The sequence below is a fragment of the Chroicocephalus ridibundus genome, chromosome 4, assembly GCF_963924245.1.
Source record: "Chroicocephalus ridibundus chromosome 4, bChrRid1.1, whole genome shotgun sequence".
In the NCBI taxonomy this organism is placed as follows: Eukaryota; Metazoa; Chordata; class Aves; order Charadriiformes; family Laridae; genus Chroicocephalus; species Chroicocephalus ridibundus.
This window is the reverse complement of record NC_086287.1, coordinates 24,433,847-24,457,657: the sequence shown is the minus strand read 5'-3', so window position 1 is coordinate 24,457,657 and position 23,811 is coordinate 24,433,847. Positions and strand designations below refer to the sequence as shown.

General features: G+C 38.0%; 1 protein-coding gene across 6 annotated transcripts in view; it reads left to right on the top strand.

The window, feature by feature from the left end:
* Positions 1 to 23,811, top strand: part of FLRT2 (fibronectin leucine rich transmembrane protein 2) — a 66,765-nt gene that overhangs the window by 18,492 nt on the left and 24,462 nt on the right. For 2 of the 6 annotated variants that reach the window (XM_063332199.1, XM_063332198.1), the window contains exon 2: positions 10,896 to 10,996. The exons of the other annotated variants lie outside the window; for them this stretch is intronic. The gene's annotated coding sequence lies outside the window, so the exon portion shown is untranslated. The remainder of the gene's footprint in view (positions 1 to 10,895; positions 10,997 to 23,811) is intronic. 6 annotated transcript variants of the gene reach the window in all.

Below are 23,811 nucleotides of genomic sequence, written 5' to 3'. Positions count from 1 at the left end.
TTGGCACTTGCATTAAATTTCAAACTGATCGTTTTTAGTGAATTCAATTATTTCTCTTGCTACAGGAGCTCTCTACTGCAGGAGTGGGAAGAATAATGGCAGAGGTCCTCTATCAATTTGCTATTTTTTAAATTTCACTTAAGCCTATAGTTGTGAGTATTCTGATGATGGTGTTGTCTAAGAAAGATAAGAACAGTATGAGGAAATGACATTAATGTTACTGGAGAGAATCGAGTACTTCTGCTTTGCGGGTGAATATTTACCTCCGGAATCTACAGTGAGACTTTACACTATTGTCTGCAAACAGAAACGGGCAGCAAAGTGTGTGGAGCTTTGCTAGCTGGTAACCAGGGATATCTTTTAATACATGATTTAGTGGCCTTTTTCCAGTACAAATTTCAGTAGCATCCCAGAGGCAGTTAATGTCTAAGAATAAACGTATCCATTTTGTTAGTCATTGTTTCCTGTGAAGAAACAAGTATAGTGTTTTGCAACTAGATATAAAACAATCCGAATAATAATGGGCCGCATTCTGTTCTGTTCTGTTCTGTTTGATCTTATGTTCTGCCCATCGCTGTAGTAGCCTAACGTCAATTTGTAAAACTTTAGTGAAAGGTGTCATTACAAAAGAATTCTGCGGTGTTTGATAATATCAAATGACTTTATTTCGCGCAGAGAGTTATTAATAGGCAACATGAGACCTGGTCAGTCAGAATTGCAAAGCTTTAAATTCCCTTCTGAAAACGAAATTCAGGGTAGTGGTTTGTACCCACAATTATTTATGAGTCCGTGGATCGTATTTATAACTCCACTGACTTTATACATATGAACAATCTAGATAAGTAATTAGCAAAATGACATCAATTGTGCTGCATATTGCAACTGCAAACGACAGTGTTGCAAAAGTGATCGTTCTTTTAGAAATGTAATACACAGCATCTCTCACCCTTGCGCTCTCTCTCTTTCTCTCTCTCTAACTGCTGTCTTAACCTCCAATGCTTAAAACCCTAGATATATTGAAACCTAGGTCTTCCCACCAAGATTAGAGGGTTATACTTTCATGGTCCTTTGATTCTATCTATTTTAACATCTCTTATCTGAGAGAGCTACGTTAGGAAGGAGTCTACAGGTTCACTAATAGGTACAGGCACAAAGCTGTCGTTCTAGACTGTGCGGAAATGAGATTAGAGCTGATTTGACAAGAAGCAAATCTCCCTTTCCTTCACTCTAGTTCCTTTCCCCCAGGTAATTATACAAGTTGAATTCATCAGCCCAGTGTATTGCTTGCTTTTCTGGCAATTTCCAGTAGGAAGATTCTTCTTATTATAAATAAGTATGTGTGCTCTATAATTGCTGACAGTCACATGGGATCCTGATTTCTTCCCTTTATATGCACTGCAATGCTGCAAATAAAATAATGTGAACTAAATATCTCCATATCTTACATTACTGGCTGGAAATAGAGGATGATCTTCCTGACAATTTTTCACTGTTTGAATCTTCTCGTGACACGCCACTACCAATATGTGAAAAGGAATTGTAAGACCTGAAATAACAAGAACTAGTGCGTGACTGGTCACACTTTCACCACAGAGTTTCTCCAGTATAAATCCAGGTTTAGTCTTCTGAAGTCTGGAATTATTTTACATCTACATAACTGAAAACGAAGAGACTTGCTTCTTGTTTCAAGTCTTCATCCATAGGGTAAAGCAGAAAGAAGGTGAGCATCCTTACGTCAGGCCAATTGAGAGTCTCACTGCAAAACGTATTTAGGGCTGTAAAGACTCAGAAATGCAGTGCATGTGCAGAACTGTGTGAAATGCCTGAAGTAAAGTAGAGGGTGCTGATGCTGATGGTTTATGGATCAATGAATGCATAGATATCAGTGCATTGACAAATCAAATGGGTAACTACAAAGAGCTGCCTATTTGTACACGCCACCCCTAGCAGAATTTCAAAAGCAAGTGCAAAAATCCACAACATTTTTGAAAACAGAATCAAAAGTAGAACATTTAGTCCAAAGGGAATGTCTGAAAAATCGGTTTTTTAAAGTGTGTTAGCTTTAAATCAGGAAATGAAAAATAATCCTCCACTTTCTAACATACACTGTGAAAAAAATTGGTCTTCCGTAAACGGCAAAATTATCAAATTGTTTGAGCCAAGTTTCTTGATTTATTTTGACGATTAACATGCCATCCTGTAGAGAAACTCATACACGTGCTTAGTATGTGGCCATTCTGCCACTTGAGTGTGTGGGACCTGGGAGAATACCAAAAATAAATCCAGCAAAACAATTGTATACTTCCAGCCCGAGTGCAAACATTAAAACTGTTCCTATAATCAGATAATTCTTAATGAAGCTGCAACTTCACAATGTCTGAATTTTTCCATATGCAAACTGAATTTGGAGTAAATAGAGGAAAGATGTTGTAAGGCTGTCCAGAAAGTACAGCAAAAATCTGAAGAATACTGTAACGAAGTGACTATTACTATAACAACTTATGTATATATCAATTTTTAAAGGGCATTATGGGTAGCCATGGTTGATTTCTGAGGGTTTTGCTCTCTGTTGGAGCAATGTAAGTCAGGAATATTTTTTCATGAGTATTTCAGTGCATATAGAGTATTGCTCCTGAGGAGAACCAACTCCACATTACTTGAATTTAATAGTATTTAAGACTGTGTCGTGTCCCCCCCCAGTTTAAGAATGGTGCAGCAGTACTGGTTTTGCAGTGATTCCATGCCAAAACGATAGAAGTTTCTTTGATTTGTCCCCTGCCTTCACCTCCTCCCTTCAAAGTGGCTAAGGTTTTATTCCTGTGAGATGCAGGCCTCCATTTTATGCTATATATGACATTGGCTCCCGCTAATTCCACCTTGATCTAAAACAAATTTGGGAAGCAGTCCCCTTTCCACGGCTGAGGCCGTGTTCTGCAAAATTCTGCATACTTTCAATTCCAGTCAAAGTCAATAGGTTTTGAATGTGATAACTATTTTGCAGGGTCTCCACATATATTTAAGCTCACAGAAATGTCTTGTGGCTGTCTCCGTAGGTATCAAGAAGGATCACCCATTATATTGCTAGGTTTTTGAGTGAGAAAGATTTAATTTCAAAATATAGTATGAGGTAAAATATAAATCTGATACGGTTTGAAATAAAAGCCTTTTCTGAAGATCAGATTTTCTCATGCTGGCATTTTTTTTTTGTTTAATTGTAGCAGTATCACCTGCAAAGTCCACAAAACAACAGCTATAAGTAATAAAAGTCTTAAGAATAGGTAGCAGGTTGGCTGGCATACAATAGAGAATTAAAGCAAAGACCAGTCTCCCTTGGTAAGTGTCGATATGAATTATTAAATGAAGCAGTGGCAAAATACAGTCTGTCAAAAGCAGTTTCCTTCTGGAGGCATGGGAGGAATTAAAATTTATTTCAAAGGAAAAGCTTTTATGCATGTCTCCAGCATCTTGGTTTGCTTGAATTGCACAACTTGTCTCTGTACTAAAACTTCCCAAACTGATTTCCCAAATAAAGAATGTGTATTGGAATAACCTTCGCAATACGAGGCTGATCCTAGATCATCCTATAGATGATTTCTCATCTATACCTGAATTTTTTCTTCTCAAGTGTTTCCTGGAGACAAAATATTGTAGTAGTGTAGTGGGTATGATTCCAGTGGACTTGAAGTATGGCATCCAGTTACTGATTTGATATTTAGGATATCTGATGATGCTAGAATATATACTCTGTAGTTTGAACGTGCAGGTCTGCTCCTCAGTTGGTCTGTACTGACATAATCTTCTTAATTATCTCATCGTTAGATGAGTCATGCTAGTTTAGGGTTTGAACCAAGGAACGAGTGGCCAACTAGATGATCTGATCTCTAGATTAACTTTCCAGAGTAGCAAAAAACTAGAGAATGTCAGATATTAGTGATGAATCCATTCCTCTTAAATTTAACACAAAGTCATGAATTTTATCTTTGATATTAAGCTCAGAATTGGCTTAAAATTTTAGAAATATTTAAATAAAGTTCAAAACCATTTTGTTTTGGGGAAACAGGGTATCTAAAGTGATATAGAATTGCTTATTTGCTTCCATAAATACTATTTTGATCTGCATAAATCCCTGAAATTTAACACCAGCCCATGCAATTGATTAATTTGAATATGGTCCATTTTTAGGTGCTTGTGTGACTAATAGGACCAAAATAGCTGAGAGTCTCTGTTTAATATAAGCATTTCATATAAAGTTCCTGTAGTCAAAGACCTAGGTGATGTTTTGGCCTTCAGCAAACTCAACAGAAATAATTCCCACTGACATCAAAGGAGTGGGGTAACTTCTCCTGACTATCCTTTCCATATCCCTTATGGCTAATTAGGACTTCATTCAAACACATCATTGAGCAGTTGCTAAACTTTTAACATGCTTATGAGCTCTTTATGCTTCCTCTGTCATGCAAAGGAGCATCCATCCAACAAAAAGGCCACGTTTAAACGCTTAACCTGTGATCTGATTGCTAGTTTTAACTGTACTGTAAAGTCCCATAAGCCACCTGGAAAGGGATATATTTCTTTTCTTCCTGCTCGGAGCACCGATGGAACATGGGTACTGAGAAAAGCACGCACCCTACAGCCAGACAAAAAAATACTATACAGACACCTGGAACCTAAGATAGCACATACGAGTTCTGTGTATAAGACCCAGTACTGTGTGTTAGCAGCTTTCAGCAAAAACATGTAAAAATAACTTTGAACTTAAATGATCTAAAGAAAGTTTGTAAAACCAGCTGCCAATACTTACATGTGTATTTTGCCATACAGACTTGCAACACTCGGGCTGGAATTCCTTGTAGACTCTAATAAATTGCCTTTCTTAAAAGTGTTTGTCTCCAGATAATCAGGCAAAAACTAGTGAGAGATGCTGAGTATTCTCTGGGAAACTGAAAATCATGATACTTGTCTCATTAGCTGGAATGCCATCGTTACTCTTTTAGCCTTTGTCTCAAATAAGCTGAACGTCAGGACATTTTGTAAGAGCCAAAATTATTACACAATCTCCAAGAAATTATGGAAGCCTCATTTCTAGGCACAAATAAAATTAGCCTTGACAAAGCACTGGTGTATTAGTGTTGAAAATATGCCTGCAGTGATGGGGCTGGTACAGCTGGCATAAGGAAACTTTCTTGTCACTTAAGATAAATTAATTAATGGAATTCGGTCATTTGGAATAGCAGAAAGGAATGACCAGGACTGACTCTTAGCATAGGATTGATATATTCTCCTTTCACAAAGAATGTACTGACTGCAACATCATTGTCTTCAATTGTAGCTGGGGGTGGGTAATTAAGAAGATAATGGGAACACATGGCACTGAAATAACAGCAAGAGTCTATTGAACACTGGCAGAGTTTTTGTCCAGGCGCCTATTCGTAAGATCTGTTATGTATATATTCCAGATCTTATATCTATGTGCCCAATTTGCTAAACCCTTATGAATGTCTAAATTTCCATTCACTTCAGGAAACCACATTCACATAAAATAAGTCCATGTGTTACAGCCAGCAGTTAAAAGTGTGTACTGTAGAAACCTCTGGAAAGATACTATGATCATTTATGTTATTGAACTCTGTGTGCTTCCGGTTCTCCTTTCTTTTCCTGATCCTGTCTTACTCCCATCGTGCACCTCCTCAAGCTCTTTTTCCTTCCTGCTGGACTTCAGTGCAATAAATCATTTTAAAATAAAAGTTATTGCATCAGAAGTAATGCCTTGGTGACATAAACTGCTATGTTGCACACGAGGTAGGGAGGTATATATTATATTTCGATACTTTAGGTGGCATTAATAACATCGATATTTATATTGCCGTAAGCTTAGCTTGCACTAGAGTGTCGTTTATATAGTGTTATGTTTCCTGCAAGTATTCTTCCCGTCACATCCATTTCTAGCTTTTTGAAGGTAAACATACAGCAGAACAAAGCCATGTGTATGGAGTTTCCAGTATTTTTAATGTTACAGCTATAAAAATAATGACCTTTATGCAGCCATCTGCAGCTCTATGCAATGCCTTCAAAGTCAGAGGTTCTTTGAGATTATTAATAGCAATAACATTATCTCAGTAATGTGAGAACTGTGGCTGTCCGGATTGAATGTCCCTGGTAAAACTACGTTGGAAAATATGCCCATATGTATTGGTTAAAAATACGAGTATTAAATCAAAGAATCACTTCTTCCATTTCAAACATTTCTCAAGCATTTTGAGAAAAATTCTGGAGAGTTGCTATCATCAGAAAATGATTAGGATTATCAAGGAAGTATTGAAGATGTCCAGGCTAAGCTTCCACTATTTTTTGGCTGCATTGAAAATGATTTGGTGCTTGCAAATGTTTGTGATAAACCTATCAAGTACAGTAATAATAAAAAAGAAGAAGGAAAAATAATTATTTTAAGAAAATACCTGAACAGCTTTGTTGATCTAAAAAGAAGGGTGATTTAAATCTGCTGGGATATTTGAGTTTCTCCAGACTAAACAAAAATACAATGGTTTTATTTAATTTACTTTGTTTCACAGTTTCCAAAGATTTCGTACAGAAAATGTAATCATTATTTATTAGTATGAGTCCCATACAAATAAACAGGAGTTGTTAAAGCATTTCTAGATCAAGTACACAAATACTGTACATTATCATCCTGTTCCTTGGTGCAAATAGCCTGAAGTGAGATCTGTCTTTCTACAGAAATTTTGTTTATAGTTTACTTCATTCAATTTTGATATTACACTTTCATTTTCATTCCCTGTAAGTTAATGCGACGAAGGAACTATTTAAAGGGATTATAGTGTCAGTAAGTTTTAAATCACACTACTTGCCTAAGCTTATGTTACCAGAATAATGCATAATGAGCACACTTTTGTGAAATCATGTGAAATCAAGTACACGTGTGGTCAAAAACGAACATCAGCACCACCACCTTTAAAAGTTTAGTAACTGAAGAGCCAGTTGGTGCAATTGTGCTTTAGCGATTAGAGGAGAGAGGAGTATATTACGGAAATGGAGGTGAAATCCTGGCTCTGCAGAGAAGGTTGGGAAATTTATGTTGGCTTAAAAAAGATGAGATTTCACTTCTGGGTCTTATTCCTTCCGACTCTGCTGCTGACTCACTGAGCTTACTTGGTCAAGTCGTTTAATCTTCGGTCCTGTCTGGTTAAAGCTTCTGACCTATCCCAGAAAGTTTGTTCAAAGTTGTGTTGGAGAATCATCTGTTGTCTGTAAATTAAAGATGATGCAGTGAAAGATGATCTTTGTATGAAATGTCCCATAAAAATCTAGACATCTCAATTTCTTCAAAATTGAAGTCAACGCCAAAAGAGAGTTTCCTGTGTTTGGTTTTGCTGCCCTTTTTTTTTTTTTTTCCAAAGGAAACCCGCATTTTTCACAACAAAATTTGTTAATATTGTGAGGAGATGCTACACAAAATAGAAATATTTATCTCAGAAGGGAGATGCTGGAAAGGAATACAAGAGCTATTAGGTACATGGGGAGAAACAAAATATTCTAAAGTGTCTTTTTCATTATATCAGATCAAGGGTCTGTATAAAGAATACTATAAAAATAGAGAAATACTTACTAAAGTTATTATATTCTCTAGAGTTAGAAGCTATCCTGCTGAACTCAGTGCCACAGGATATCCATAAAGTCAAAAAGTTATGATCAGGAGAACTATCAGCTCCTTGTATGGATAACAGGACATTCTTAGTTGCAAAATAAAAATATTTTACGGATATGAGGATATGCGCCCTTGTAAAGGAGCGAATAAGACATCTGTTAATCATTCAGGAGATAGGTGGACACTTAGGAACTTGTTTACAAATATGTGAACAATTAGAATTTAGGATCTTTTTAGTCTCGTCAGTCTCCGGGACTTTCTGAAGCGTCTGGTAATGACCACTGCTTTTGACTGGTCTGGCTTGCCCCCCTTCTCCCTTCTGTCATGTGTAGCATGCATTTTCCATATGAAACAATTATTTTTTCTAGTTATGATCTTGCCACTTACCATATTGTTTAAAAAGTTATACTATCTTCTTTTTCATATATTTTTAGCACTAGTCCTCTCATTCTAATACTGTCTTGCCTTTTCAGTGTCTACTTACCCGGTTTAGTACCAATTAAAGTGCATTTATCTAAGCTGCTAGTCTACATTACTGACCTGTATTTTATAAATATTTTTCATGCATGGATATATGCACCTATACATAAATACTATCTACACTGCATACATTTGTTATTAGAATTTTCAGCCTATGTAGCGTTTTCTGTTTCTCATTTGATTTCGTGAATTATGAAGCTATTGTAAGAAAACTGTAGCAATTTTTGCCACTGTAGGATTAGTCCGTAACAATAGTAACAGTATAATAACTTATTATCATAGCACAATGGCCAAAAGGTAGGCTGTAATGATTTAATCTAGATGCATTCCTAGAAAATACCCAATGTGAGAGTTTTTCATCCAGCAGAACTTGCGAGAGACCCAAGAGGGTTAGCATTCGGACACTTAGGAGATCACAGTGTCGTTTACTGGGGACATGATGATGCCACAGACAGTGCTTTTTTTTTTTTTTCTGAAGCAGCACATAAATATAAGCAAAGCAAAACTCCTAACCCTACTTTGAGTGACATATATTTCGTTATCCCTATTGTAGAGAGCAATTTTTGTAACTCCTTCCAAGTAAGTTAAATTGGTCTCAGTATCAGCGTCAGAACTCTGTTACTGAGTTTTCTGTGAAGATGACACTGAAAAATGCCACGGCAAAAAAGGCTAATAGAAACATGTATTTAAAAACAGATGTTCCTTCGTCTGAGAATGCAGCAAGAGTTAAATTTCACCCTGGAAATCTGGAAGATTTCGAACAGTAACTCCTGAAGCATCCTTCCTAATAGGAGAACATATGAAAAGGAAGGATGATGGTTGATGGTTGGACTTGATGATCTGAAAGGTCCCTTCCAACCCAGGCGATTCTATGATTCTAAGGAGAAGAAAAGAAGGAAGTGGTCATTTTTGCTATTGTGGCTAATGGTTGTTTGCCTTTGTCATAATCAAGGTTTTAAAACCCATTTTGAGACAAATATTTAAGAACATAGATATCTGTGAAAAATTGGGATGGAATGCCATTTGCATTAGCCAAAGATAGAGGGAGGAGTCATGCTAGACTAGACTGACAGCTGGATTTAACCAGATAACTGGTTTTCTAGAAGAAAATTATAGTGCACTTTTCTATCTGGATTTCAAGAGAACATCTGATATGGTGGCATTATTTAGCCTGAGGAAGAGACTTAGAGACTTAGAAACAATTACTTTTCTAAGTGTAAAACAACTGAAGAGAGCTAAAAAAAGGAGTAATTTGCCTCCAGAGATATTGTTAACAGAATTCCTCTAGCATTATCTTTGGAGCTGACAATTTTTAGCATTTTCATTTAGGAATTAGTTTATTAGGAATAAAATCAACCAACGACACAAATTTGAGATAAGTTCTCATTGGAATATTGCAACAATATATGAAAAATCTTTGACAGTTCTAAGACACAGAAATAACAGATTTATGACTAAATTAAGCAAAACAAATAAAAATATTAGGTATTGATGCATTTATATTGTTAATTAACAAAAAGTTGAACTTGCAGGCTGGGAAAACAGCAGATGGGAAAGGAGACTTGGATGCATGAGTCAATCACAAAAGACTTCTGTGACTTGACCATGACAGAGAGAGATAGAGAAAGGAAAGGAAAGAAAGAAGGGGAGAGAGAAACAGAGAAGGAAAAACATCTTACGTGTGAAGCAAAGTATTTCCAGTGGGTAGTGAAAAATTGACGGTTAATAGTAATTGGTTAAAACTATTTGCAACATTGTAGAGAGTATTATAAAAAAAGGTGTTTGGACTGAAGCAGGTACACAGACCAGCTGCTTTGATAATTAGAGGAATGAAGAAGCTATTTTACATGAGGGGACTGAAAGAGCTGGACTTAGCCTAGCGAAATAATAGCTGAGAAAAAATATGATTGCTTTCTATAAATAAACGGGGGATGGGAGGAGGATGAGCTATTTTTGCTAAAGGACAAGGTTACACAAGAACAAATGAATATAAACTAGCGATGAATGCATTTATTCTGCAAATTCATAAAAAGGGTTTTAAGACGGAGCTCAAATGAGATGAATGGGATTATATGACATGATTACTTATGATAACAGGGAATTGGATTCAGTGACCCAGGATGGCTCCTCTAGTTCTACAGCATGTGCTCATACAAATTGCAGTTCTGTGCTCGGACCAGTAGATCACCTGTTTCTGTGATTAGTTGCTTCCTCTGCTGAGATCTTGTTCAACATTGTCTAAAGTCTCCTCAGTTTTCTTTTCCAGCGGTGATGCAGTCAGGGAGACAGTTTGGGATTTGTTTCTTTTCTTTTTCTTCTCCCTCCCTCCTCCCCCTTCCCCCCCCCATTATGTGTAAGGGAAATAATGCTCCACTTCTGCATTTTCCAGTGAAATTTCAAGTTTTGCTTCATGTATTGTGGCAGAAAAACAGATCAGGGTGAGTGAAGGCAACAAAGTACATGAAAGGTAGGTGGTAAACTTTCTGAGCAGGAATAATGTATGAGTAGGTATGAACAGCAACCAGTTTTACAGCTGCAGCAGCACTACTTCAAATTTGAGCAGTAATGTATACACGCATGTTACATTTTAATTTTGGTATAAAAGGCATTAACGGCTACTTTGATTTAACATTAAAGAAGTATTTTATTTTTACAGACACACAGGAAATTCAAATACAGAGATGTAAATATTTCTCTGTAGATGTTTTTGTCTAAGTTCTGCTGATTCCACAGAATTTTCTTGCTCTCCCAGATCACCGAGGTGATTCAGTGAGCAACTTGGTGCCTCAAAGTGCCACCTTGGCTCAGGTGACCTAATTGGCTCAGGTGATCAAGGTGCATCTGCTCATCATGGTGAGTCAGATTTCTTTCTTGATGAATGGGGTAGACATAATTATCTTTTCAAGAACAGGCATTGTTGATAATTTGCTTAGAAGGACGCTTGTGTAAGCTATGAACAACCATGTAAGACTGTTCATTGGGCCTTGAAGGGTTAGCTCTATGGTCCTTGAAGGGTTAGCTCTATGGTCCTTGGCCATGACGTTGCAAGAACTTGTTAGCCAAAAGAAAACCATGTGCAACTGGTCAAATAGCATACATAAAAAATCTCTTTACTAGACAGAAAGTTTCTCTTTGCCTTGCAATTGCTTTTGAAAAAGAAGTAAGGAAATCTTTGGAATACAGGTGAGTGATTTGGGAAAGTGGGATCAGAAAGAAAGGAAATTCTGGGAAGAGTTAAACAAGGGCTAAACTTTTTATTCATCCACTGTGAGTTGTGAGGGCTATTAGTCAGACATAACAGTAAATCAGTCCTAGCATTCAGAATTTCATCTCTGTCTTCCTGCTGCTGAGCACGTGCTGGACCTGACTATGGTCTTGTCAGGCATGTTAGAAAAATATCAAAGGAGTATGAGAGGTGCAATGCAGAAAAATCTGAACTTGTGTGTTGCATTATGCCCTGTCAGTCACAGTGAATGTGGCCTGACACAGCATGGTATTTGTACCCGGCTGGTCTCAAGGGCTTAAAATTCTTAAAAGGAAAATTTCTCCTGAGCTACGTTATTAAAAGTTTCATCTGAATAGGGAATGAAGGATGTGGCCCTTCAGAAACAATGGTGCCCCAAGAGATTCCTATGTCTTTGTCAATTTAAAATGATGGCAAGCAGTAGCAGCATATTTATTGTATAGCAGTAACTTTATTAATAGCCACCACATAACAGCTGAAAAACATTCCTTTTCTATCTGGGCATGTCGCCTTAGTACATCAGCAAAGGTTCAAGAACAGAAGATGACAGGCTTTCATAGAGAATCATGCTGTTAAAATAACATTCTCTCCTGTGCCATAGCTTCTGGCGCTGGAACCCACCATCCCGTCATAAATTGCTGACATCAGTGTAGTACAGCATTAATATTATGTCTTTAACCCCTTTGATGCCATTTCTCTGGGTAAACCTGTATCAGGTTTAGAAGGAAGGGAAAAACTTCACAGGAAAATATACACGTATATATACATGTCTTGCAGACAAATTTGAGAACACAGATTTCAGATTTTCCATAGAACTCTCATAACTTTTTCGAAATGATGGCATTAATGGTGATAGTTCTTTACTTTTAATTTATAAGCGAAAGAGAAAATAAATCCCATATATTAAAAAAAGTCATTCTTCAGAATATCCTGATAAAGTCCGTCTACATCAATGTATTAATTTCAATAATAGCAGAGTTCAATGGAGAGGAGGGAGAGGCACTCTTCAGCTATTTCAGTAGAGACTTTTCTTTTATTTTGGTGACTACAGCTTCTTTCTGTGTATCGATCCTAAATCACAGTTCTCTATTTATTTCTGTGCAACTTTTAGGTTACTGTGAAACACAGCCTTCATCATTTTTTGTAGCTATTTTACTCTGCTGCTTCTTGATTCATAAAGAAATACATTTAACTACAGATACGACTGAATGCAAAGTAAAAGGGCAGCTAGAATGGACGCAGAGTAAGCCAAGGCTTCATGGTTTGCAAGGGGCCCAAACGAGTTGCAGTGTCAATTTACAAGTTATGGATGAACTTCGCTACAGCTGAAAGGGGAGTGGAAAACAAGTTGTGGTTAGTGACTGGAATGAATATAGAAGGGTCCTGCACATTTGTTGGAAACAGGCAACACAGATAACGTATCACACAAATGTTGACCAAATCTGAGTTTCTTAACTTAGAATCACAGTGCTAATCACAACTCGGAGAACAGTCCTTTACATGTTAAATTAATGCTTTACTTTAATCCTTCCTGTTCAACTCCTTAAGAAGCTCGCCTTTTTCTAGAGTACGTGGTAAATGAAATCTTCCAGGTGTAAAAAATACTTTCTCACGCCATATACTGGAGATCCCCAGCCTAACTGGGTCAAACTGCTTTAAACTCACCTTCTTTTCTGCCTTTCAAATGGCTTTTCCATTTAATATCTGTATTTTTGCAGCCCCTCATTGCATGGAAATGATACATTCTGGTATTTGTTTGTCTATACTTAAACTCAAAGGTGATAGCGTAGTAAAAAACGTTGATTAGATTTTCTGCTCCTGTCACCCAATTCACTGGCAGAAATTCTATTATATGCAGTTTAGCCCAAAAGTATTCCTGGCATAATTCCATTAAATCTTGCTTCTGTTTACATCAAATTCTACTGCCATGTAGGGGGTCTGATCTGATATGGGATTTAAATTCCGAGATGCGGGATAAGAGAACAGAAGTTGTTGTAAGGTACAATTGCTTAGATTGCCAAGACTGATGTATTTGTCCCTGTGAATGTGTCTCATTTTCTTTCAGTGCATGTAGAGTGTGACGAGACAGAGGAGAACTCAAAGACTGAACTTTTAGGCTGCAAAGTTGTATTTAACATACAGCCAGCTATAACAAGAGCTCATCTGGTTTAAAATATTATTTTGACTTTCGTTTGCTTGGAAAAGCACAGGGTTGTTCATATATATATCTTCTTCCATGTTCCTTTTGCTGAAACAAGGACAGATAAATTTCTTTTCAAGAAACCAATTACCCACTAACAAAACACAGTATACAGACAGAAAGTATCACTGATTCATCCCTGGAAAATAACACCATATCTTCCATCCTGCACCATCATGGAGGCGTATGCCACTATTCCTGGAGGTGATGATAGGCTACTGAGCTTCCTAAGCTGTTTGGACTTCTATCAGTCCTTTTCACACCAGCTCTATTTTTACCTTTTCAGGACTCTGTTGGAATCCAAGAACCCTATTGCTTTGCAAAGTGCAAATTTCTGCAGTGTTCTTGCTGTTCCCTACTGCAATTCCAGTTACTATTTGATTTATGCTGGTTTTTTTTCATGTTTGTTGGGTCTTACTCCACCATCTTGACAGTGCTTCCCCAAATTATAAAGCGTAGATGTCTGCTGCAGGGCTTGGGGATTTAGCCGAAAGCTCCCATTAACGTTAATGGAGATCGTACATAAGTCTGCGTGCAGCATAGAGAAATCTTTCCCTTCATTTTGGTGAAGGGTGATATGAGTGTGACTAATTTTTCTTTGATACCATATTAAGAAGGATAAGAATAAAGACATTTAAATGGCTTCTCATTTAAGTACACAATAGAAAATACACTGGTGCCTATACTTTGTATTTACCCATCTTGTCATGTTAATGAGCAGAAAAGATTTCACCATTTTCAATGATTAATTATTATAGTACTGGTTTAGGACTGAAAGCCTTGAACAACCAAAGTCTCTGATTATTCATAGAAGAAATATAGCACAAGCACTATGGAAGCACGAGCCATGCTTTTATCCTTCTTTCACACATACATATTGTCTCACTCTGTTCCTCAACTTAGCCCAGAGGGACCTTTCAGTGAATAAGTGGATAATTTCACTTCCATGCTTATTTGCTTTTTTGTCCTCACAAGGGGCCAGCTATTGCAATTGCAGACTGTGATGTTTGCTGTGCACAAGGGCCCAGTGAAAACTGTGTTGGAATCTACTTACATATTTCATACAGAACTGCCATCAACTGTCAACAACTGTTGGGTCCAGCTGAGATTCATTTGAAAAATATGCCAAAGTTTGAGGGATCTTGAATTCTATTTCCAAGTTTTTCAACCAAATAATTTCTCATAATTATAGTAATCTAATACCATGTCTACAGTCTGTATTCTTTTCAGGACGGTATTTCCAATCTAAACGTTTATAGGCTGAAACTAGAAGCAGGTCATGCAGAAACTGTTATAGATCTGTCTGGCTTTGATGTGGAAGCTAGGGCTAATTGCATTTGACCCCTACAGCTTTGGGGCAAATCTGCACTGTCCTTGCTCTAAATCCTGATTATTTTCTATTTGTCCCTCAAAAAATGAGAAAATGAGAACTATGTTGAATTTTATATGTTTTAAATATGTTTTCTTCTTTAATAGTAATGACAAACAGAATTCTTGAGATTTTCCAAGGCACTTCAGCCTTACTAAATTTTTTTTTTTTTTAAGACTGAGTTAGTTAAAACTAGTTTGTCATTGGTAACTGTGAAACCTAGACCTGGCTATATGAACATGGCTATGGCACCTTGTTGCTAGAATATATCCCCGTAGGAAAACCGACTCCACATGTGCATACATCCAGATCTACCTTTTCTCCCTTCCTGGCTCCAGAGAGCCAGGGTGGGCTGTGGGAACCTGGCCAAGAGGAGGTGCAGTACCTGATTATGAACAAGTGTGAGACTGGTTGGAATCAATCCTGAGAGTCATCTGGTCCCAGGTCAGCAGTAGGAAGATGCTGATTTGTACGAACTATGAAAACATCACCCATGTCTGAATAGTTTGTAAATTCAGTTTACAATTAAAAATCTCATGATAGCAGTACAGTAAAAGCCTTTTCAACGTCATCGATTCATGATTTTCCACCAGAAAATACGCACCGATGAAAAATAAATACCAGTCTAGTGCTAAGCATCTAAAATCCTATTAGAAATCAAGCTAACTGTGATTGCTTAGAGTCTCCAAAATACAATTCTTCAGTTTTCTGCTTCTCCTAGTTTGTCTATAGTATTTATCGACCCTACAGAAATTTTTGGCAACTTGTTCATGTTTACAACATGCTTTTAAATGCAAAAAGGCATGTAAATCAACTGTTACTGTGATGCATGGACTGGTAACAGCTCTTAGTCTGAAAAACTTCCTGATCTCGCTCAGGACTTGACTGCCATACCTCTAAGCTTCATTTATTTTTGACGGTCCTCCCTGAGATTAAAATCTTATTTTCTTTATATAACCACAGTCTCTAAATTGCAGGAATAATAATCTGGCATCTAGAAAACACTCAGATGTTAACATTATTATGATCATATGATTGAAAATGGGGAACTTCGTTAAAATTTTCGAATGGTTGCTTTTGGAATGTTGACCTAGTATTAGTTGCCTCTAACTTTTTCTTAAATAGATTAGAAAATTTTATTTTTCATGTCTGTTATTCCCATGTGGGTTTTGACTCAATAATTGTCATGGGAGATAATTGCAAATTCTGTGTGTAGGTTGACTATCAATTCCTTCACAGAAGATTACTGTGAGCTCTCCTTTCAGAAACTTTCACATCTGTATTATTTACAGCAGACATCTGATATTAGTCAAGAGACAGCCCTACGGCTTTGTCCCAAACAATTCAATTTCTGATTTGCTTGTAATACAAAGTGTTAAACATTGTTATTTCTGTTCTCTTGCTTTTGAGTCTGTGATCAGTATTCTCAGACAAAATACAGACTACACCTTTTCCAATTATCAGAAGCTGCTGGTAATGTACTGAGAACATCCTTCATTTTTGACAACGGCCGCAGTAGTTGGGGTTGGGATGAAGGCCAGAGTCCAGATATACATCTTTTCCTCCCCACTTTTCCACAAGAAGGCAGGTGTGCTGAACACCCCATCGCTGAGGCTGGTGATGTACATGAGCTCTTCCCATAAACCCCCCCATCTGATGTATGGCCTCGTCCTGTTCTGCTAACACTGTCAGTGAAGCAAGTGAGATAGGAGCTCCTGCACGGCTCTAGCAACTGAACAATTAAAGAGTCTCAGCAGCCAATTGATGAGAGCAAATTTCACAAGCTTCAAGGGCGAGGAAGAAGCTGTCAGTAGTGCATCATCTCTCCTAGGGGACTCACATGAACCAGAGCCCAGGTACCCTCAGCAGTAATCCCATCACCTGTTCTTATGGGAAAAAAAAGTGGGAAACAGTCTGCATTGTCATCAAGATCAATTTCTAGACACCTACGTAGCATCCTTTGAGCGGTTCTTCATTTGCAAAACACTAAATACTTCAATAGGTTTTGATGTATTGCTTACCCTATAGAAAAACGTTCAGAACTCGTCTGGCAATTCGGCTTTGCTCTGGCAGAAGAAAGTAGAAGAATAAGTAGTACTGCTTATTCCCAGTTGGCAATTCCATCACTAGCCTGGCCACAAAAACATGGGTTACCCTGGGGTCAGATGGGCCAGAGCCAACCGTTTACCAGAGGCAACCGCTTGGCATCTGCTCACAATTGCTCTCAGATGGCGTATGGCTGTGCAGAGGCTGCTACCAGCCAGAACGGTTTAGAGCAGTCCAAAGTGCCTCTAAATTTTGCAAGTACCAGAGCTACCTTAAAGCAACAGAGCAGGCATTACTGTAGAGCAGAGATCATCTGAGCGTAGATCATCTGAGAAACTGGGATTTGCAAACCCTTCGTGGCAGCATTCTACGCCCCGTATGTTCAGTAGAGGTGTGAGGAGAGTACTGATTCTGCACCAGCACCCTTAGTATTGCTAGAAAAATACTGGAAGGCACCTTGCAATCTTCCACATAATTTGCTTTGTCTACTATCATATGCTACAGGCCAGAAAATAAGTTTTAAAGCTCAGTTTGAGATGAAAAGTCAAAACAATTCTAGCGGTAGGCATAACATAGGATTCGTAAGTAAGAGCAAGTGAATTTATTAAAGGGAACTCCCCATGTGAGCCTCCATGTGAGCGCAGGCGGTGGAACGCTAGCCACACTCGATAGGACAACAAATAACGCCCTCTCTCCAGAAACTACTGGGAGTGAGAAGACATTTGATTTTAAACTCAAATCTGACAATCAGTTTAACTCAAAGCATGTTTTTTTCAGCCGTACCAAGTCTGCGCTTGAATGATTGTGCTGGTGCTAGGGACGCAGGAGAACAGTGCCGGGGAAAGGAGGCTAAGGTGCGTCCGCTCCCTCTCCCCTTTGCAAGGGTGGTCCAGCAGCCAGTAGAGGAGAATGTCCCAACCCCCAGATTATTCCAGGCAGGTGGACAAATATCTTTTCCTCTCCCATAGGAGACCTGAAAATAATATGGCACAATCAAGAAATTTATTTAATCTCTTTGAACCCCTGGAGGTAGTAATGTGCCTGGTAATCCAGGCCTCTTATCACAAGTCTGTGTTGTTTATATCCAGAATTTGTCTATTCTGGTTAGAGGCCTTATTGATGTAGAATTAATTTTCTCTGTTTTACATATTTTTGCATTGGTCCCAATTATGGTTGTGTGTGGAAGTCTACTTGTAAATATTTTATTTTTAACCATAGGAGATGTTTCAAGATGTGCTCTTCTATGCTTTTTGAGTCCTTGACCACTTCTTTGTTCCTGATTCCTGAACTCCCCTTCTGCAATCTTTTCCCAATAAATCGTCACTTACCGATGTTTAATAGTAATTTTCATAATTTCTTTGTTCAGCTTATTATAAGCAAATATACTCGGTTATGTAGTCCCTACTTCCTGGGTATCCAGTACTCCTTCTTTGGTGCCTAAAATCCCCAAACCCAGACATTTAATTAAAAAGCAGCATTTGAAACAAGTGTTTTATTAAAATCAGTAGGTCAAGAGATTCCTTGCACATTCGTCTCTCAGCAGGGGGGTGTCTGCTGGATATTATTATAGTTACAGCTGAAATCAAGTTAGACTGAACTTAATGAACTGGCCTAGCTGCATGTCTGTGTTTTTATAGGTTTTCTAATGTTCATTGTTTTCTTAATTATCCATTTGCTGTTTTTCTATTGGACTGGAGCTTCATTACTTAATGTTTCTACTTATACTTGAGAGATGCAAAGTCATTTAGCAGAAAAGTACATTTACTGTAGTGCTAAATGTTCTTATTATCTCCTATGAGCAGAGTCTGGACATCCTTAAATCCATTTATTTAGCACAGAAGACGTCTTGCTAGAAAAATGGATTTATTTTCTATGGTCTTTTCATTGATGCCATTTTGGAAAAATATCAGCACACTAAAGGAAACAAAAAGTTCAGTTCACAAATCTAAGGGGAACTTAGTTGGAGCTGCTGGAGACTTAATTACTTTGATATTTAAGAGGAAGAAAAAAATCCCTTAGAAATTCTGCTTTGAACAATTAAGAATCAAAGAAGTATTCAGTTTCCAACCAAACACGGTCCTTTCAAAAATCCGGATACCATTTAATTCATGTAAATCACGGGAGGGAGAGAACAGCAATCAGAAGCCAGTCCACCCTTGCTGAAACCCACAGAAACCTCCTGGATGGACTGTGCTTCCCTCTGGGGAGCGGGGAGATGAGGGAGAAAGAATGTAGGACAGATGCCCAAAAGAAAGAAAAAGAAAGAAACGGTGGAAATACAGACATGTGTGTGTGTCTTTGTCTCTGTGTGTGTGTGAACTTAGTTTATTTTTACAGAATAGAGGAAAGAATATCCAATACATGGTTCTGGTTGGGTTCTTCCTCGGCGTTTCACTGGTACCAAAGATACCTTTGTTAAGACGGGTGGGGAGGGGGAGGGAGAAGAAGAAGAAAAAGCACTTTAGAAAATTTATCTGACAGCAAATAAAATAGCATTGATTATTTAGAAAGAGGTGAGGATAAAAGTAAAAAAAGAACAATGCCTGGAATAAGTTAAAGTTTGGGCTGACGATCATTAGCAAAGCTGTTGTAACATGTAGTGGTGTTTTTATCTTTACTTCAAATTAAATCAAACCATGTTGTTAGATTTTACACAGTGCATGATGGTGCATTGCATCACCAGATGAAACTTTGGGATAAATTTTCATTTTGAAAAGTGAATTAGATACTTAAATATCCTATGAAACTGATGGAGCCCATTATCTTCTTTGTTATTCAGGTCTTCAAAAAAAAATCCCTTGATGCAGCAATAATTGCATGCCTGAATCAACTGACTTGATGTAAAACAAACTTTCAGATACTTTCTTCAAAATATTGCTCTCAAGCCTATTATACTTAATGTCATTCAGAACAGTCCCAAGAAACATGGAGAAAATTGCCTTTTTGCTTTTTTTCCTACTGTTCTGAAAGCACTCTCTTGCAGTTTTATGTCCTTGTCATTCCACAAAGTATTAACTGTGTTTTTCTAGTGAGCTGCCATTGTTAGCAATATAACTACTGCATAAGCTGCAGAGCTGTATATCGTGAATTATAAAGTGGGATGGAGAAATCAAGTGATGTGATTGGCATTCCATGTGGTTAACAGAATATAGCACTATAAGTGGTGGTGTTGCGTCCAGCCCTCCAGGCTCGTTGACTTCAGTAACTCTGTCTGCTCGGGTGCATAAGAATTCTTTCAAGATCACACCCAAGGTTAAATCATGGGAACTTGGAAATGGGAAACTTTAAAAAATACTTCTGAAAATAAAACAGAGGGACAACTGAAACTAATGGGAGATTTTCCATTGACTTCAAAGGCAGTAGAATAGAATCAGAGCCATGAAGCTTCATACATGGGAAAGGAATCCGTGACTATGATTTTGTACTGGTTTCTCCAAACTGTACTTTTATTATAGACTACCTTCTTTTATCAATTTTAATAATTTCTGGCTTCTCTTGAAGTAAAGCACATAGTCTGGCAGCCTAGTGCAAATAAATCTACCTCCCTGTCAAAAATATAAAATAAATATGAGAATTAAAGTATCATAGAACTTGAATATTAAAAATTAAGCAATAAAATAACTCTCCTTCCCGGTAAAATCTGTTTGTACTCTACTAACAATACCAATGCTAATTTTGTTGAGAAAGTGTACAGAACTAGATGTTACTCTAATATATTAACATACAACATTGGAAAGAAGGTCAGAATGGGGGCTTTTTTTGTTTGTTTTTTTAGGAGAGGAAAAACGTTCACATTCTCAAAATTCATTACCAGGTAGTGGTGTCAGTTTTGAAATACAAGTATTTCTCCACAATTCTTAGATAAGTTTAGAACCGAACCTGAAAAAAACGTTGTAAGGTGCTAAGAATTGTACAGCTCCTTTTTACTCATTTCTTAAAATGTCCGTGTAATTCCTTAGTCAGACTTTGGTTTGAAATGTCAAAATACTGTACAGTATGTTCTCTGCCGGGCAAGGACAATAAAATGGCTTGTTTTCATCAACAGAGAATTTGGCCCTGGAAGCAGAAATGCCTGAAAACTGGAGAGATGCATTTGCATTCCTTTTTTCTTGGTGTTCAGGCACATTTGCGTGAGTTTTGAGAAGGCTTTGAAAAGTGAATTGTAAGCTGTTGTGTTGAGTTTGTCTTACATATCTTTCTGTGAACATTTCTAGCAGAAAATCAATCATTGTGAGCACTGAACATGAAACCAGAAGGTCTCCGTATGACTAATGTGACCAACTGCAAAAAATAAGGACACTTTCAATAACAAGCCATCTCATTACTGTAATTTGCAGAATATTTTATTGTATGATTCCAAATAATTAATATATTTTAGAAAACAATGATATTTGAGTCAAGAGCACTCCACGAACAGAATAAGAGGTTTTCAGTTAGCTGTTGCCATTTTTTTTGTCTGAGTTTGAAGACTAAGATGGCGCATCCAATCCTGTCTCAGTAGAAGTGCAAGAGGTGGTGAAAGGTACAAAGATTATTTAATTTTGGCACAAAATTTGGCCCAAGTTTTCCATGTAGTATTGTTGAATCAAGAGATGGGGGTAGCCGGCCTACATGGAATATCCTGGCATTACCAACATGAGGTATATTTTTTGCTCATGAAGTAAAATAACTGCCATGAGTTCTACCGTGTCTCATTCAGGCTACGTTAAAACCTGCATGCCATAAAACCTAGGCGCTTTAATTCATATTCAGTACAAACCATATTCCAGGTTTATATTGGCTTTGTACTGTGCATAGTTGACACAGTATGTGAAGCTATTCTTTTTGGCTTTGGCTCCGCAGTGCCATTCAAAAACCACAGATTCCCTCTGCAATTCAGAAAAGGCGGACTTGCAACTTTTCAGCATTTAAAAGGACTTTTGTCACCCGCTGTCAGAGAGACAAGGTAAAACCAGCATGGTCACTTTCATAGTTGGTACTTAAAACAAAGATGGATTTGAATAGTTGCCGTGGCTTTCAGCAGTGTGTGTTTGTGCTGTTCTGTCATACAGCACAATAGTTTTCAAGCTGTTTTAACCACAGCATCAGGGGAAGCTGTGTACTTGTTTCCTTGTAACCTTGTAAATCATACTGTCCATTTACATGCTTTCAATAAACAAAAGGATTTCTGCAAGTGCTTTCATTAAAATGAGTTCCCCACTGTGACACCAGTCTTCTTCCCTGTACTTGCATTGAATGACTGTCTGAGGTTGGTAGTAAAGACTGAAGGAAAAAACCAAACCAAAATAACAAAGCTGGAACAGTCAAACCTCAGGCTATTAAGGCCAGGTCTTCAAAGCTGGATGTCTAAGCAGAGAGAACATGTGGTTTCATTGATTGAATGCAGACTAGGAGACAGGAACTTGTAACTTTTAATTTTACTTGTGCTCCCATCTCACTTTGCAACCCTTAAGCAACTTTATTTAACTCTGAGGAAGATCTAGCATTGCCTTTTTTAGAGTTGCAACACCAATCCCAAGGGCCAAGGGAGACTTAAGACACACTTTGAGTTGTCCTCATTCTTGGCTGCTCCAAGGGTGCAAGAAGACCTCCTGAAGGAAGCTCAGAATAACCTCCCAATGTAGTACACTTACGTAAGATCCTAAAGCCCTCAGTCTTACTCCCTTATATCCCATATACTGGGTCTTGTCCTGCATTTCTTGGAAAAGTCTGAGCTGCTTTTGATATTGGCTGTGCCAGAGCAGTTTCCTCTGAGGCGACTAAAGGTTTTCTGTAGTTACTATATTCTGCCACAATGCCATATGCAATCCACAGCTGAAATACACAGCCACGATGTCTCGGTTTCTCAATCTAAACTGAAAAATAAAAATGTTCTTTGAATTCCAGGAGGAGGCTAATAATGCTTGTCATGCCGTGATTTTGCAAGGGATCGTTAGCTAACCCTTGGAACAAAGGCAGCTGAAGCACAGAGCCTTACCTCCCAGGAGAAAACGGAAAGGGCCACGAAAGGATTCACAGCAGGAAGAACATACATCAGCTCCTAGCTAAGGTATTAACTTGCAGCGATGGGGCTGCCTGTGATCGCAAGGGTCTGGACTCTGTGACCCAGGAGGTCGGTCCCAGTCCTGCATTCCCATAACACACAAACAAACCAGGGAATTAACCCGTCTCCTGTGGCAGCCATCTAGTCAGAAACACAGACAGTGTTGCCATTCCAGGTCAGAACTCTCAAATCCCAGACTGACATGTGTAAATGAGTGCTGGGGTGAATATAATTAACTGTATCTTGTATTACCAAAAAGTACCTCCACAAAGCCGGCACATAAATGTATGAGGCCTGGACTTCTGACTGCTTATTTTGAGGATGGAAATCCAAAACCTGACAAGATTTAAAAAAAAAGTGTCAGAAAATGAAAATTTCCTTTCGTTCTGCCATGACACTGGCTCAATGAAGCCTGTGGTGCTGCCACAGACCCTGTTTCTTTGCCTGTTGAACACAAGCCAGCAGAGGACACTTTATCTTGTTTATTTTCATCACCTGGGACAGCCTACCTACGCAGTTTGATGGACAATGCTGGTTTTAGGCGCTTGGCTTCATTTTACTTTCTGTTATGCTCAGGAGAGGTAAAGTTATCGTAAGTATTCAAGTGGGAAGCCAGGGGGATAACTGGATTAATCGGTCGTATTTACTAAATGCTCACATTGAGTTTAAGAAACACATTCACTGGTTTTGTGCCTGATTATAGGTTCTGACTTGCAACCTTGCCAGTTCTGATTTTATTGTGAATCTTAAGATACTTGGCGTTTCT